Here is a 16093-nt window from a genome sequence, read left to right on the forward strand (position 1 = left end):
AGGCTTTGAGAAGCTTTCTAAAAGCCAGCAGTGAAGATGTGGATCTGCTATGGTGGGGCAGAGTGTTCCAAAGTCTGGTGGCTCCTGCATGGAAGCTGCTGCCGCCACATCTAGTTTTCTTAAATCTAGATGGTGTGACTGTATTCAGAGATCTAAGGTTCCTGTTAGGAGTATACCATGATGTGGTATTTCTCAGAAATTCTGGACCTATGCCATACAGGGCCTTGAAAGTAAGACAGAGTTTTAAATGTTATGCGATTACTAACAGTAAGCCAGTGTAATTTTTTTATGGCCAGGGATACAGACTGATGTTTGGAATTTGAGCAGTGCCTCGGTGACTGAGTTCTGGAAAACCTGCAATTTATTGAGGTATTGTTTCGGCAGATTGATGTACAGACCATTACAGTAGTCTATTTTAGATAAAATGATGGAGGAGATTTCCAGGCGCTCACTGGAATATAAAGAAGAATCTTTCTTATGATTCCTAATGTATCATAAGAAGTGGATAGGGTGGAATTAACTTGTTTACTGAAATTAAGTTTGTCCTCCAGAATCCCATCTCTAGTGGCCAACAGTCGGGAGTCCAAAAGCAAGAATTATTTCCAAAGAACATCACCTCCGTCTTCTCTGAATTTAGCTAAAGGCAATGCGTGTCCATCCAGGTGCGGATTTCTTTCATGCACATGTGAAGCCTAAACCCCGTATTATTGGCCTTCTTTGCCACAGAGACCGCAATTTGTTTGTCATCTGTGTGTGACGTGGAAGAGAGACCAAACGATTGAATCAGCTGGACAAGCTTTGCCACATATAGGTTGAATAGAGAGGGGATTAGGCTTATAAATTTGAGCTCTGAGGGAGGGCATGGATTGCTCGAGGATCCTGTTTTAGTAGACAGAATATGATGTTCTACTTGAGTTGGAGAGACTGAACTAAAACTGGTCATATCAGAGTGGGAGTCCTTAATAACTAAAGCTTGCTGCGACAGATGGTAATGATTCCCCAGTGCACAGAACATATTATAAATATGCTCCACCTTATTCCTGAAATAATGGGCGATGTTATTACAGGAGGTTTGACTACTGGTACATCCTCTGGCTACCGAGACTTTAGTGAGTTTGTTAATAACTTTAAAGAGTTCCCTGAGTTCATTATTGGACAATTCTATTAGCGCTTTAAGAGAGCTTGTTTTTTCTTTGACCAATAGGCTTTTATATTTGGCCAGAGAGTGTTTATACATTTCCTTTTCCGTTGTTTCATAGTTAAGCCTCCATCTTCTTTCCTGTTGTCTGCATTTTTGTTTTTCAAGTCTGAGCACCTTTGAGCACCAGGGCTCCAAGGGCTTGGTTCTCTTATGTTTGTTAAGTTTCCAAGGGGTGAATTTTGAGAGGGCTTGGTTAAGCCAGGTTAAATAGTCCTGAGTAGCCATTTTGGGATCAGGTGAAAGTGAAGGTAAGTCCTCCGAGAGTTGAGCTTGGAGTTGATTGAAGTTCATGCTGTTCCATGCTCGAAAGAGGGTATGACCATCTAGCGAGCTGGTAGTTGGGATTTCCTTGGTGTCTCTAAGCTCGAAGACAATGGCAGAGTGGTTGGACCAAGGGAGAAGTAAAACCTGGACTTGCAATCAGGTCATGGTTGCTAAAGATGGCATCCAGTGTGTGGCCAGTAATATGGGCAGGAGTCTGTATCAACTGGGTAAGCCCAAAGGTATTCATAGTCTCCAAAAGGTCCCTAGAGTCTATTAGTCTATTTCTTCATTTTGGTCAAGATGGAAGTGCAGGTCTTCCAAAATAGTCGATTCAGAGCTACAAATCAATCCTTTAAACCTTCAAGTAGTTCACTAATGGAATTGATAAAATCTATTTCTCGGACCAGGTGGGCGATAAATAAGTAGACCTCTATGGAATTATTTTTGGTTACTTCAAGCCAGTAAGAGGGCTTCACAGTCTTCATTTGATGAGGCGACTAATCTGGTTTTGATCTGGTCCCTGTAAACAACTCCATGTCCCCCTCCTCTTTTTAATGGTCAATCAAGTCTAAAGATGGTAAAGCCAGGAGGGACTGTGGATATATGATCAGGCATCGATGAGCAGTTAACCCAGCTTTCAGTAATAAACAAGATGTCAAGCTTCTGAGAATCAATAAGAATGGCCATTTCTGTGGCATGTTTGACCAAGGATTGGGCATTCACTAGTGCACAACGGTATAGCGGAGAAAAAAGGCATGGAGAATATTTAGTGTGAGAGTATAATGATCGGCCGAGTGTTAACGGAGAATAGCCACATACTTCACCACAAGCCATGTTACCCATCCAGCGAGACGACATATAAAAACTAGGGCACCCTTTGGTGCAATCCTTAAGGTCATGTAACTCCATACTTGTATAGATGATGTTCTTCTGCTGTTCTGAGCTAAAACTTTGGCATGCCAGCGGTGCACCCGCTGCGCATGTCGGCTGCATGACCGGCAGAGCATTCCAACTTTATAGCCAGGGTCGAAAGAAACACTGGACTGCAATCCAACTGAATGCCATCAGTGAAACCTTCACTCCAATCCACAACTTCTCCATCATCTCAGCCGCCTTCCTGGAAGTTTACAAACACGCTAGAGTCACCACCATGTTCAAGAAACCCTTAGTAGACGCAACCAAGCTCATCAACTACAGGTCAAACTCCCTCTAGTGGATCAGGGCCTTTTTTGATGTAAGGAACTCAAACAGTCAGACCAACACCATATACCTAGGAAGCCAGTAAACACATCTGCAGAGTGCCTCTGGGTTCATCCCTCATCCATAACCTCTTCAAAACATATGCAACTCCACTAGACAAAGACATCAACATTCTCTCATATGCTGAAGACACACAACTCATACTGTGCTTCTCAGACCAAACCCCCAACACAAGAAATAAGTTATGAAAAAACTCCTCATCCTGGGGATGTACGTTGTTACAATGCATGCTTTTACTACGCATGCCTTTACAACGCAGGTTTTTCAACGCAAGTCGTTACAACGACTTGCGTTGGGGGGTGCTGGATAGTGAATAGTTTAATTTACTATTTCAACTCCAGTCCACGTGGATATTAGGGAAGGTGTTGGATAGTAAATTAAACTATTACCTATCCTAGAGCGCCCCCCAGCGCAATTCGTTGTAATGACTTGCGTTGAAAAACCTGCGTTGTAAAGGCACTGCATGGTAAAAGTTGCGTCGTAAAGGATGTTTCCCATCCTGGGACTCCTCCTGAAGGCTGGCCAACTTTGGATGCATAGCTACCGCCACCTCCATCCCGGGAACCTCAAGATCATCACTAACATCAAGCTGGACATATCTGCACATGTCAACAACATCATAGCTTCCTGCTTCCACAACAATTGGATACTGCGGAAGATGTTCAAATGGCTCTTGAGCAATACCAGAACATTCATTAAACATATTCATCACCAGCAGGCTGGACTATTGAAAACTCTCTATGCCAGAATCACTAAGCAACTCACCTGAAGACTACAAGACATCCACAACTTGGCAGCAAGACTCATCCTCAATCTTCTCCTCAAGACTCACATCACACTACACCTTAGGGAGCACCACTCAGTCCCAATACACAGGCACGCTCAGTTCAAACTCCTCAGGTACACATTAAAAGCACTATGCAACACAGGCCTAGATTATTAGAACAGTTGCATCGCCTTCCATAAACTAGCCAAACACCTTCCCTCAGCCAAACTCCTACTTACACACATCCCATGCATCCACAGAAATAGATACAAAGGTCAAACCTTCGCATATGCCACTCCTAAACCTTGAAATGATCTGCCACTACACACCAGATCCTCCTCCTCTCAGCTTGAGTTTCGCAAGAAGCAAATGGCTTTGCTGTTCGAGAAGCACCTACCCTTGAGACGAGTCCCATACACCAGGTCAGCACTCGAATACCCTCATGAGTGAGTGAGGGTTTTTCAAATGACCACATTATAACACAACATTCAGAGCCCAAGCTCACCACAGGGTGATACTTATGCACCTGTTGCTTCCTTGTATTCCCTACATGCCTCATGACCAAGATGAACACAGTACTCCATATAAAAGCTTCCCACATTTTGGTACCTTAAATGCACACAGTAAATGTCTGGCAGACCTCTTATGCTTCATATGGTTTACAAGGTATGTGTAAGGCAGTTTGCAGAGCATGCAGCAATCCACATTTGTTGATTGTATGTACAATGCTACATTATCTCCTTGTATTTCCTTTAAAAAAGGAGATTTGACATTCTAATAGTTTTGTGGAAATGCTATCAACAATGTGCAGCACTTTCTAAAATTGTTGCATTTAGACCATTTCTAACAGTTATAGTTTCTGATGGCGTTAAACAGCTCGGGTACTAGGGAATGTCAACACAACGCATTTACATCACTTGTAGCGACATTGATACTACCTGCAAGAGAACATTTCAGCGGGAGACAGTGATTAATAGCAGTCTATACTGGGAGATGGCATCCACTGCAAATCTCGCTTGCTTTATCTTTGTATTTTGCTTTTCTTTTGTTAGTTGTTTGATGGCACCACAAGGCCCACTCTTGTGATTGTAGGTTGGCTGCCTGCAGGCATTTGACTAACTACCCTGCTAATACAAAGCTAACCAAACTAGAAGTTGACACTCATATACAATTGTTCTCCCCTCTGTGTATTGTGCTTTTGGCATGCAGTTAAAGTGCAGGATTAGTTGTGTACTTGTGTGAATGGAGAGTGAGCAAGGCGCCGATGAGTGTGAAGTGAGTGGTGTGCCTCTGTCATTCCAGAGAGTGTGAAGTGAGTGTAGGATGAGCGGTGTACCCAGGTGGGTGTAGGGTGAAAGTTTGCTTGAGGAAATAAAGGAGGAATGGAACACCTGTGTGAGTGCAGTGTGAAACGTGTATCCAAGTGAGTGCAGGGTACATTGCTCCAAATGTTTAGATAAGATTCATTTTCAAAGAGACCACTTTCTTGTCTAGTGTGATACATATGAGCGTTGTCATATATGCCTTTAAAATGTAGGACAGCGTGTGACCAAGTCACAAAAATGTTTATGAGAATGGGAGATCATATTTCAGGAGTAATCTTTTGTATATTAGCCTTTGTGTTTCATCCCCGACACATCCACCTCTCTATTATTAAAAGTGCAAAGAGGTCACAGTGCTCTCTATTTGTACTAAATGTATTCTCATTTTATTCCTGTGTTGAATGTTTTGGGGCCAAGGTATGAAAGAGTACTTGGAAGAATACTGTATCAGTACCATAATAGTACTCTAAAATGTCTCTGTGAGTAAATCCTAAATGTTATGATTCGCCATTTTTCCTGGCATCCCAGCAATCTCCTCAGTTCTGTGATGCTTTTGACAATTCAGTGTCTGCTAAAGTCATCTTCCACATAAAAGAGAAAGTGAGTGTTGGAGGATTTGCCACTCGCTCTTGTGAAAACATGATGCATGGTTGAATTAAATATAGAAATAGTATCAAATGATAAAACTCATATTCCTCATCTATGTTTAACACATGAAGATAGTAACAAGACTTGTGGAATTGAAGTATTCCATTTGAAAACAGTCAAAACCCTTAGAGCACATATTCTAGTCCCTACATTTTGAAAAGGGACCAGGTTCACTTTTATGGTCTTAATTATCAATAAAAAACGTACTCAAATAGGAAATTATGCTTCTGGTGAAGTAAGTCTATTTAACAGGAAGACAGCAAGACAGCACCACTTAAGTGCTTCAGTTCTGCTAAAATGTAGAACTTTAATAGTAACAAGAATTTGCAATACAATTAGTCTAGCATTTGTGAATGCTAGAGCTTTTGGCGTAGTAAATGCTTTTTACTTTTCTTATTTTATTTGGTTTAGTTGGGGGATCAGGTGGGCTTTGTCTTTCAACTGCAGATACTGTGTTATAAATGTGATGACGGTATAATAATGGGTAAAAGAAATCCTCCCTGGGGCCAGTCCTCTCAGTACGCCTGTGGTGTTGAGGGAGAGTATGATTAGTTCAAAGTAGGAGAACCAAGAATAAAAAGCAGTATTAGTTGCTCTCAATACTGCAACTTTCTTAGTATTGCACATCTCAGCTACTAGATTGTGAGACTGAGTACTGTCTCCCCAAAGGAAATATACAATTTTTTTTGCAGTCTGACTTTTTAATACACAAATACTAACAATGATTAGGCCTGATTTCAAGTATTAACAAACTTGACAAAAATTGGCAGCAGATGAAGAAGTCCGAAGAGGTAAGGCACTAGAGTACCAAACGTGACTGCTCAGAGAGGCCGAGATCAAATCCCATGTTTTCGGGTTACAGTTTCCATCTGTCAACTAGACCACAAAGTAGGCTGGGTGGTAATGAATGCGAAGCTGTGATGTTGAACCTTATAGGGAAATACCACTCTGTTAGGGGAGGGGTCTAAACACACTCTTAATTCAATGTTTATTACATGAACATTGTGTTAAAGATGTGCAGCCAAGCTTAGATGTCATGTCTTGGAGGTCCATAGCTAAAGCATATCCATCAAACCAAATATATTAGCGTTGCTGATGAACTGCCCACGTAGTTTGCGAACTGTCAATGTCTTTTAAGCACTCACAACCTGAAAATAGCCATTTCAAGGCACTTCAAATGCCTGCAATAAAGGAATAATAAAAACGAAATGTATATGACATTTTCTTGGGTCCTGGGAAGTAGGTGGATGCTCTGCAGTGGCCATGGAGGATATTGTTGGCCAGTGGTGTCCCAGACCCCAAGATACAATGTGATTCCAACAGAATAGCTGAGTTATTCATTCTGTACACTTTTGTCTTGGGTGGAGGATGCCTCATTATTTGCTTTTTTAACTCATAGTTATAATCAACAACAATGGCTGCTCACAAGCAGTCAAAGGTTATTCCAGGAGATAGAGGGGCTGAACCTAAATACAGTATGACCCATTAATCATGCCTGATAAAACTCAATATCAGAACAATATTTCGTGAAAATAATATAGGACTGATTTAAATAAGTGCATTATGCAATTAAATTCTAAAAATGTGTTTCTGGTAATTTACTTCTCAAAGTAATGCTTTTGATGTCTCTGTACGAACAAAGGGGCACATTAGGATGGCGGGCGGATTGCCCCCGCCAGACCAGCGGTAGCCACCGCCGGCCTGGCGGGGGCGATCCTCCAGCCATCTGTGCCCGAATGACCCCCCCGCCATATTAGTATGGCTGGGGGGTCCGCGGCAGACGGAAACAGCGTCCGCCGCTTTTGGTGGCGGTGTCTATCAGACACCGCCTGCCATATTAGGATGGACATTTAGCAATGCCTTTCTGTGGCGGCAATACCGCCACAGAAAGGCATGCAGAGTCCACTTTGGGGGCCCATTGCGGGCCCCCAAGGACTCCGGGGGGGTGCACATGGGGGGTACCTATGGTACCCCCAGAAGTTCCATGGACAACATGGCAGGCACCATGCGGTGCCTGCCATGTTGTGCATGGAAGTGCACAGCATGCCTTCCTGTCATTGTGGCGGGCGGTGCTGAGTGCACCGCCATCCACAATGGTAGGAATGCTGGATGCACCCGCCACTGTGGCGGGCGCATCCTAATGCCACCATTGGGACCCCCGCCCTTATGGCGGGCGGTCCCTTTTTCCAATGGGATGGCGGGCGGACTTTGTCCACCCGTCATCCTAATGGGGGCCAAAGTGTTTCCCAGGAGTAACATGCCAAGTACAGTGGCAAAGAAAGGCTACCCACTCTTGCCCCTATGCATAAGTGTCCTACTACTGTTTATTGCTCCTCTTACCATGGTTTGCCCCTCGTCTTCCTATCCATTCTCCAGGTCCTTATATCAATCTGATGCTAAGACTACTGGTCATCATATGGTATCCATGATTAGCAGCAGAATACCCCTGGTTCGGGTACTTGTGCTTTCCCCTGCCTCCTAATTCTCAGTATGAGACCACCAATGCTTCTTTTGGTCTTTTTACCTTAAGAAGCCACATTCCTGTATTATATTTGCCTCGAGTAAGGTTCACTTCCCAGCTTTTCTCTGCCATGGTCATAGTGTTATGTGGTAGGTGGGTTGTTGTTCCAGGAAAGCACACATTCAGACAGGTTTCTGTTCTCCAGGTAGGTGTTACGATGTTGTCTGAGTGAGTCTCTCAAGCACCAGCACTTGAGTATGCGACTTAAAGATAAAGTTTTTTTTTAATTTAGGAAAGAACCTAAAGAAAGAAGAATACAGAGGCTAGCTATATTCCACATTACCCATGTACCTTGCATATTGAAGAAACAAAAAGTGTATTCAAATCCCTAGTGAAGGAAAAGTCCAGCCTAACTGATATGGAGTATTTGAGACAAAAAGAGTCTGTGCAATTTTTGATTAATAGTTGGAGGAATGAAAAATGGTATCCTTACCTAGATACCCTACCAAATCAATGGCTCAGAATGGAACATTTAAGAATGAGAGTAGGCATTAACCCCGCTCGAGCCAATGATAAAATAAAAGGAATACTGGTGGGCCATGATGGCAGGTGTAAATGTGGGATGGGTATGAAATGTAATTGCTTACACATTCTGATAGATTGCAAAAAATTGCTAGACAAACGAAAATTGTTCCTACGTCCAGTATTTTTAAAGTATGGGATTGGGTCACGGATGCAAGCAATTGAGCTCCTCATGGACATGCAGTTCCTTGATATCGCAATAGCAGTGGCGAAGTATATCAAGGCTGTTAAAAGGTTACTTATGGCATAGGGAATGGAGGAGTTGTCCGTGCATTGACAAAAATAACTTATAAATAGGGCAATTTTAATTGGTTTAAATAAAAAATTAAAATGTTTAGATTATATAGGTGTTTTAGATTGTGCTCATAAATTGAGCATGTATTTGTTTTAACAAAACTAAGGGTGATGATAGGATAATTATGTTATCTGTTGTAAGAAGACAATGAATTTGTAATAATCCCTTTGTATTTTAATAATGGCTCTTTTACAATTTTAATCAAAGGTTGTGTTTTAATGTTTTTATGCTGTTTAATGACTGATGGTCAAAATAAACTTACCTTTTGAACTGAACTGAACTACCCATGTACCAATACGTGGTATAAAATAACTCGTATTTAATATTAGTTAAACAAAAAACATATTACACACATTAATAGTGGCACCAATACAGTTACACAAACAATGTTATAATTATAAACAATTACAAGTGTAAACTAATGGGTAGTGGCTGAAGAAAGATACATACAACAGGTTTCAAAATAAAACACAAATACACAATACAATAATTGTGTCCTCTTTTATTTATGCCACATTACTGGTGTCGCCGACGTTTCGACCCAAGGGTACTTTAAGGGTCATCATCAGGACAAAAGCATCATATCTGGGAGCGTCCAATGTTTCAAATAAATCTAAGAATAAAATATATGTACATTGGTTCAAAAGATTAATATAGAATTTTAGTTAGCACCAAAAACGTGACAAAGATCAAAGACAGAGACTCAAACAGAAAAAGACCAACTAAATAAGACTATTTAAAATAATGCCCAAGAGAAAAGAGAAGGAGAAGTCAAGAGAAAGGACTAAATAAATCTATAAGGTAAATGATAATCACCTCAATGAACACGGGCAATAATTCAACGTAAGTTGTGCATCAGGCACTAGAACTTGAGATAGAATCTTTTTTTTTTATAACCAAATGTAAACAACTGCACTCCTTAATCTCGCCCCTAATCGATGAAAGAGACTCAAAGCAGACACACACCTGTCGGTATGTATGAAAAAATTCTCAGAAATATCCTCCATTTCAATCTTGTGAGGATATATGCCAGAAATGGCTGTCAAATCCAGGTCAGTGTCCAACTGTTGAAGGTCCCAAGCGGCAAGTAAATTCAAGGGATCACGATCAGTAATTATGCTGCTGAAAATTAAAAAAATAAACAAAATAATAAAATTCCCAAACATAACAATAGGCCAGGGCCATAAAGAAAAGCCGCAAAGTGCTCGACATTCGCTAATTAGTAGGTGCAAAAACAATTTTATATCACCATCGTCCAGTAACACGAATAAGGTACATAACAGACAGGTGAGGGGAAGGTAATGAATTATATCCCTACCCAACTTCAGAATATATTGTAAGGAAGGCAGCATAACCATAGTGAAAGAGAGCCGCTATACCCAAATTATCACTAGTCGCCGTCGTAAGAACGTGTCAACAAATATAAATTTAGCGGAATTTCGCTACTGTTGGCCCATGGCCAAATGCCGTATTTAAAGACATCTACGTGGCAGAACAAAATAAACATTATATCAATGATTAATGGTCGGCCGCTTAACTCCAAAACCGACCTCCATAAAAATGGCACATAAGCCTATGGAAAGGGCAGGTTAAGCTAACAGCAATTACTTTTACAGTGATTGTTAAGTATGACTCGGCATACCGGCTCCGGAAAAAATCACCCTGATGTAGCAAATGTGGAGCAACGGCATGCTCATCTTATAGCGTGCCGTTCAAAGAACTGGAAATAGGACTGGTCTGGTGAAAGTTATCGACCTTCCAAAACATTAACTATTGAGGCAATCTCAGACACTCTTTCATCACACTATCAGTAGTCCCGTTCTACACTTACTGGGACTGTGAAAAATAATTTTTTGTATTTACAATCACCCGAATTAAATCAGTTAAAAAACAATCTGGGATCACGGTGGCCATGTTGGAATGGTAAAAAATTCAGAAGAAATTAAAGGAAAGAACCCCATTACTGAAAATCAAAGAAAATTCAATAAATGCAAAGGAAGACCAGATCCCACGGGATCAGAATTTATACATAATCTATCTTAAAGTTACTTTATATTCTATTTTATAGACAATACCATCGTCAGCAATTGTGAATGGCTATTTTCACAATGTATAGTTAACAAACAGTCAACATCACAATTGTAATCTCAAATCCAAGTCAGTGCAGGACATTTACATATTTAGAAAATAGTCAATGTTGTATGTTCAATCAATCAATCAATCAATCAATCAAGGCATTTATAGAGCGCACTACTCACCCGGAGGGTCTCAAGGCGCTTGGGGGGGGGGGGGGTGCCGCTACTGCTCGAACAGCCAGGTCTTGAGCTTCTTCCTGAAGGAGAGGAAGTCTTGGGTCAGGCGAAGGTCGGCAGGGAGGGTGTTCCAGGTCTTGGCGGCCAGGTAGGAGAAGGACCTACCTCCTGTTGTCGCTCTTCGGATGCGGGGGACGGCGGCGAGGGCGTGAGTGGTCGATCAGAGGTGGCGTTTGGGAGCGTAGAAGTTGAGGCGGTTGTTGAGGTAGCTCGGGCCTTGGTCGTGTAGGGCTTTGTGTGCATGGGTGAGGAGACGGAAGGTGATTCTCTTGTTGACGGGGAGCCAGTGCAGGTCTCTCAGATGCCCGGAGATGTGGCTGCGTCTCGGGACGTCGAGGATGAGTCTGGCTGAGGCGTTCTGGATTCGCTGGAGTCTCTTCTGGAGCTTGGCGGTGGTTCCGGCGTAGAGGGCGCTGCCGTAGTCCAGTCGGCTGGTGACGAGGGCCTGGGTGACCGTCTTCCTGGTCTTGGTGGGGATCCACCAGAAGATCTTCCGTAGCATGTGCAGGATGTTGAAACAGGACGAGGAGACGGCGTTGACTTGTCTGGTCATGGAGAGGGAGGTGTCCAGGATGAAGCCCAGGTTGCGTGCGTGGTCTGTCGGTTTGGGTGCGGTGCCCAGGGCGGAGGGCCACCAGGAGTTGTCCCAGGCGGATGGTGAGGAGCCCAGGATGAGGACTTCCTTCTTGTCTGAGTTCAGTTTCAGGCGGCTGGTCGTCATCCACTCGGCTACGGCTTTCATCCCTTCGTGGAGGTTGGTTCTGGCGGCGGCGGGGTCGTTGGTCAGGGAGAGGATCAGCTGGGTGTCGTCGGCGTAGGAGATGATGTTGAGGTTGTGTTGGCGTGCGATGGCCGCAAGGGGGCTCATGTAGATGTTGAAGAGGGTGGGGCTGAGCGAGGAGCCCTGAGGAACGCCGCAGATGACTTTCGTGGCTGCAGATCTGAACGGTGGAAGGCGGACTCTCTGTGTCCTTCCAGCGAGGAAGGAGATGATCCACTCCAGTGCCTTCTCCTGGATTCCGATGTTGCTGAGACGCTGCACTAGGGTACGGTGGCAGACAGTGTCGAACGCCGCGGAGAGGTCTAGGAGGATGAGGGCCGCTGTTTCTCCGTTGTCCAGCAGGGCTCGGATGTCATCGGTGGCAGCGATGAGGGCGGTCTCGGTGCTGTGGTTGGCTCGGAAGCCAGACTGTGAGGGGTCGAGGGATCCATTCGTCTCGAGGAAGGCGGCAAGCTGCTTGTTGACGGTCTTCTCAATGACCTTGGCTGGAAACGGGAGGAGCGAGATGGGGCGGTAATTCTTGAGTTCGGTGGGGTCCGCTGTTGGTTTCTTTAGCAGGGCGCTGAGTTCGGTGTGCTTCCAGCTCTCAGGGAAGGTGGCGGTGTCGAAGGAGGTGTTGCATGTACAGCATCATCATTAACACTTGTAAATGGCTATTTCCACAGTGTATATTTCACAAACAATCAGCATCATGATAATATTATCGAATACAAGTCATTGTAAATGTTTTATTACCAATAATTATAATTACATTTTTTTTCCAACAGAGAACATATGGCAGTGTTTTCTGGAAGCATTAATGGTTACTGACCTATATGAAGAGTCATAGTACAAGATGTACTACTACAAGATGAAGACCTGTAACAAGTTCAAAAGCATTCCACTGAGCTCTAAATCAAAAAGATAGCATCAAACACATTACTATATGTGGATTTTGGTACACACCTATTTCATACAGATGCCGTCATTACAGTAACAAACTTATGATCACTTTGATAAAGGGAGATTCAGACAGATTGAGACAACATAGATTGAAAAAGTGCCACAGTCCGAATACCAAAAGATAAATCATATTGGAGTATTGAACACCAATCAACTGAACAATACATCTGTGCATTCTTCCAAACTGTTAAGCTCATTGTTGATGCTATCAAAACAGAATATCCAATGGCATTCGGTTCGGTTTAGAAGATTCGCAATGAACTCACCCCGCCGTGGATTTTTTACCAAGTTGATCACTTGCCATTTCAAATCAGAGGGTCTGTGATTGGGTTCCACAAAGTGGGTAACCAGAGGTGTGTGCTCATTTCTACACCTAATTCGGCTTTTATGCTGGGAGAGACAATTTTTTATGCGTTGTGTCGTCTGTCTCACATAAATGAGATTGCAAGGACACCAAATGGCGTAAACCACGTTCTGAGAGTTGTAGTTGGTATGGTCACGTAAGTCATATTTTATGTTGCCATGTATAAACTGTTAGGTATTCAGAGTAGAGTCACACATAACGTAATTTACAGATCGAAAATGGCCTACAATTTTGTTAAGGCCCCATACAGTAGTCAGATCAGGTGAACTCTTGGCAGGCAAAGCAGCACGGACTAGATGGTCACGTATATTTTTCCCCCGTTTAAAGGAGAAAAGAGGCAGCTCCTTTGTAATCCCAATGGCCCGCACCAATCGTCGATGTCATTTATTAATCTTAATGATCTGATTACTTTGCGTGCCAAAGGTAGTGACACAAGGTACAGGTACAGATGTCTTGGGGCACAAGGGGTCGATAAAAACCAAGGCCACATCAATGAGCGTTTGATTAATTGCTTTGGATAACCATGATGTTCTAATTTTTTGACGAGCACATCAGCCTCTAGGAAGTAGTCCTCCCGAAATTGGCAGTTCCTGCGAATACACAAGAATTGACCAAAAGGGAGGCCATCTTTGATGCCCCTTGGGTGGTAGCTTGTGTATTCCCAAAGAGTATTTCGTGCTGTGGGTTTTGTGTAGAGCTTGGTGGCTAACTTCCCATCATATGGGATACTTGTCAAGTCAAGAAAGTGAGCACTCTCACTGCTGGCTTGTGAAGTAAAATTAAGATCCTGGGAACAGGTACTCAATCACTTTAGAAAATCATTCAAAATAGCGGTGTCCCCAGTCAAAATAAATGGAAAGAAATTTCATCAATATATCGGCGCCAATTGCGCACATTCTGGAAGTAAGGGTTATTGACCTGTTCATAGATATACGTCTGTTCAAAGTTGTCATCATACAGAATCGCAAGATTGGGGGCATAAGAAGCCCCCATTAATGTCATCTTAATTTGTAGTTAGAAAACTCCATCAAACTCAAAATAATTTCGAGTCAGGTAGATCATTAATAACTAAAAAATAAAGTCAGTGGGTACCGTTACTGGACCCGGTCGAGTCTCCAATGCATGTCTGATGACCTCTATGCCTTCCAGTTGCAGTATATTAGTTTATAAGGACTCAATGTCCAAACACAATAATAACTCATATTGTGGGTCAAATTCCATCTGTTCTAACTGCTAGATGATATTGCCACTGTCTTGTGCATACCTCCTAGTCAGAAGGGCCAGATCTTTGATGAATACATCAACGTATTTCCACAGAGGCTCCAAGACCAACCCACAGCCAGAGACTATGGGTTGGCCAGGATACAAATATTGGTGCTTGGGTAATGTGGAATATAGCTAGTCTCTGTCCTTTTTCTTTCTTTAGGTTCTTTCCTAAATTTAAAAATAACAAACTTTATCTTTAAGTTTGGCTCACGAACCATTGTTTGGATTATAGGGTCTATTACCCCAGGTTCTTGTTCTAGGGTTGCCCTTATTGTTTGAAAATAGATTTTGAGTACAGCCTCTGTGGCCCTAGACATTGAAGAAGGATGAGTATGAATGTACTCAAATGTATTTCAAGTGTAAAAGTAGAATTGGAATAAAACCACCCAATGCTATATTATTCTCCTCAAATTAAGGATGAATAAAGCTCATGTATACATATATTTAAATATTTTTGGGAACTGATGCAATCACAAATGATGACCTTAAGAGTTTGAATCTTTAGTGATCCTATTGTTGTGTCTAAAATGAGGAATAATTATAACATTTTAAACAGTTGCACAATTTTAATTGTTGCAAAAACATTGACATATGTATATGTCTATTGGTTTTTCTTGAACATTTGAACAGACCTAATCAGTTGCCATCCCAAGATGGCAGTCCCATTTACATGCTGCAAATGACAGTACGAATAGCATTTTAAGTTTTAAAGTGGTGTGCAGCTGTACAGTGGTCCAAAGAACAGCAAGTCTTCCAAAAGAAAGGATCGTCATACGATCCGAAACATACTTTGTGATTGTATGGTATTATTATTTGTATAGCGATTTCTTACCTCTTGCGAGGCCCAAAATGCTGTTCAGTTTTTATAATGCACTATTCATTGGCAACTATGCGAGTGACCAGCCGCAATCCGTTCAGGTAAGAGCGGTGGTGTGGCGGGGCCAAGTGTGGGGGGATTTCAAGAGACAACCACAAAGGAAAATACATTATTTATGTAAGTTTCCCTCGTAGTCATCTGTCGAAATCCCCCCAACCCAGCCCCCCTCTCTTACCTGCACAGACCGCGGCTGGAAGTGACGCTTTACATGAAACAATCTTAATGATGTGCTGTTTGTTTTTAAATTGAAACATGAGGATTTAATAAAATGGTTATACAAAAGAATGTCAGCCACATGGGAGGAACTGGGAGAGTAGAATGCTGCAATGAAATGTAAGCAGCTACAGGCCTGAGCACCCACATTGTAACACAAGGTGAAAAAAATAAAGAAATAGTCCCCTCTCAAACTGATATACACAACAAAGTGTAATGATATTGTGCTTAGTCCTTTCTCCTGGGAGGAATAAGGAGGGACAAAGAGGCAGGACTAGCCAATAGCACGCAAGGACATTGAAAAATGAGAAGTAGAAGGATGGCTTTAAGCACACAGAGATGTATACTAAAGTATACTAGAGGTCGTACGCTTACGCTCGAGCTAAAAAAGAGACTCTGTTATAAAGATTTGAAAAGTATGCGAATACTGGAGCATTACCATTCATACATGTTACGCTGTTAACACATGATAAGTGCATGCATGTACATTATAGACTAAGGTATCAGAAGTATGAACATTGTGTGCATTCACAAATACT

At 42.4% G+C, this 16093-nt stretch overlaps 1 protein-coding gene across 2 annotated transcripts in view; it reads right to left on the reverse strand.

Moving 5' to 3' along the window:
- Positions 1-16093, reverse strand: part of OLFM3 (olfactomedin 3) — a 624029-nt gene that overhangs the window by 182351 nt on the left and 425585 nt on the right. The window lies entirely within an intron of this gene.

Source organism: Lissotriton helveticus, chromosome 1_1 (genome assembly GCF_964261635.1).
Source record: "Lissotriton helveticus chromosome 1_1, aLisHel1.1, whole genome shotgun sequence".
Taxonomy (NCBI): Eukaryota; Metazoa; Chordata; class Amphibia; order Caudata; family Salamandridae; genus Lissotriton; species Lissotriton helveticus.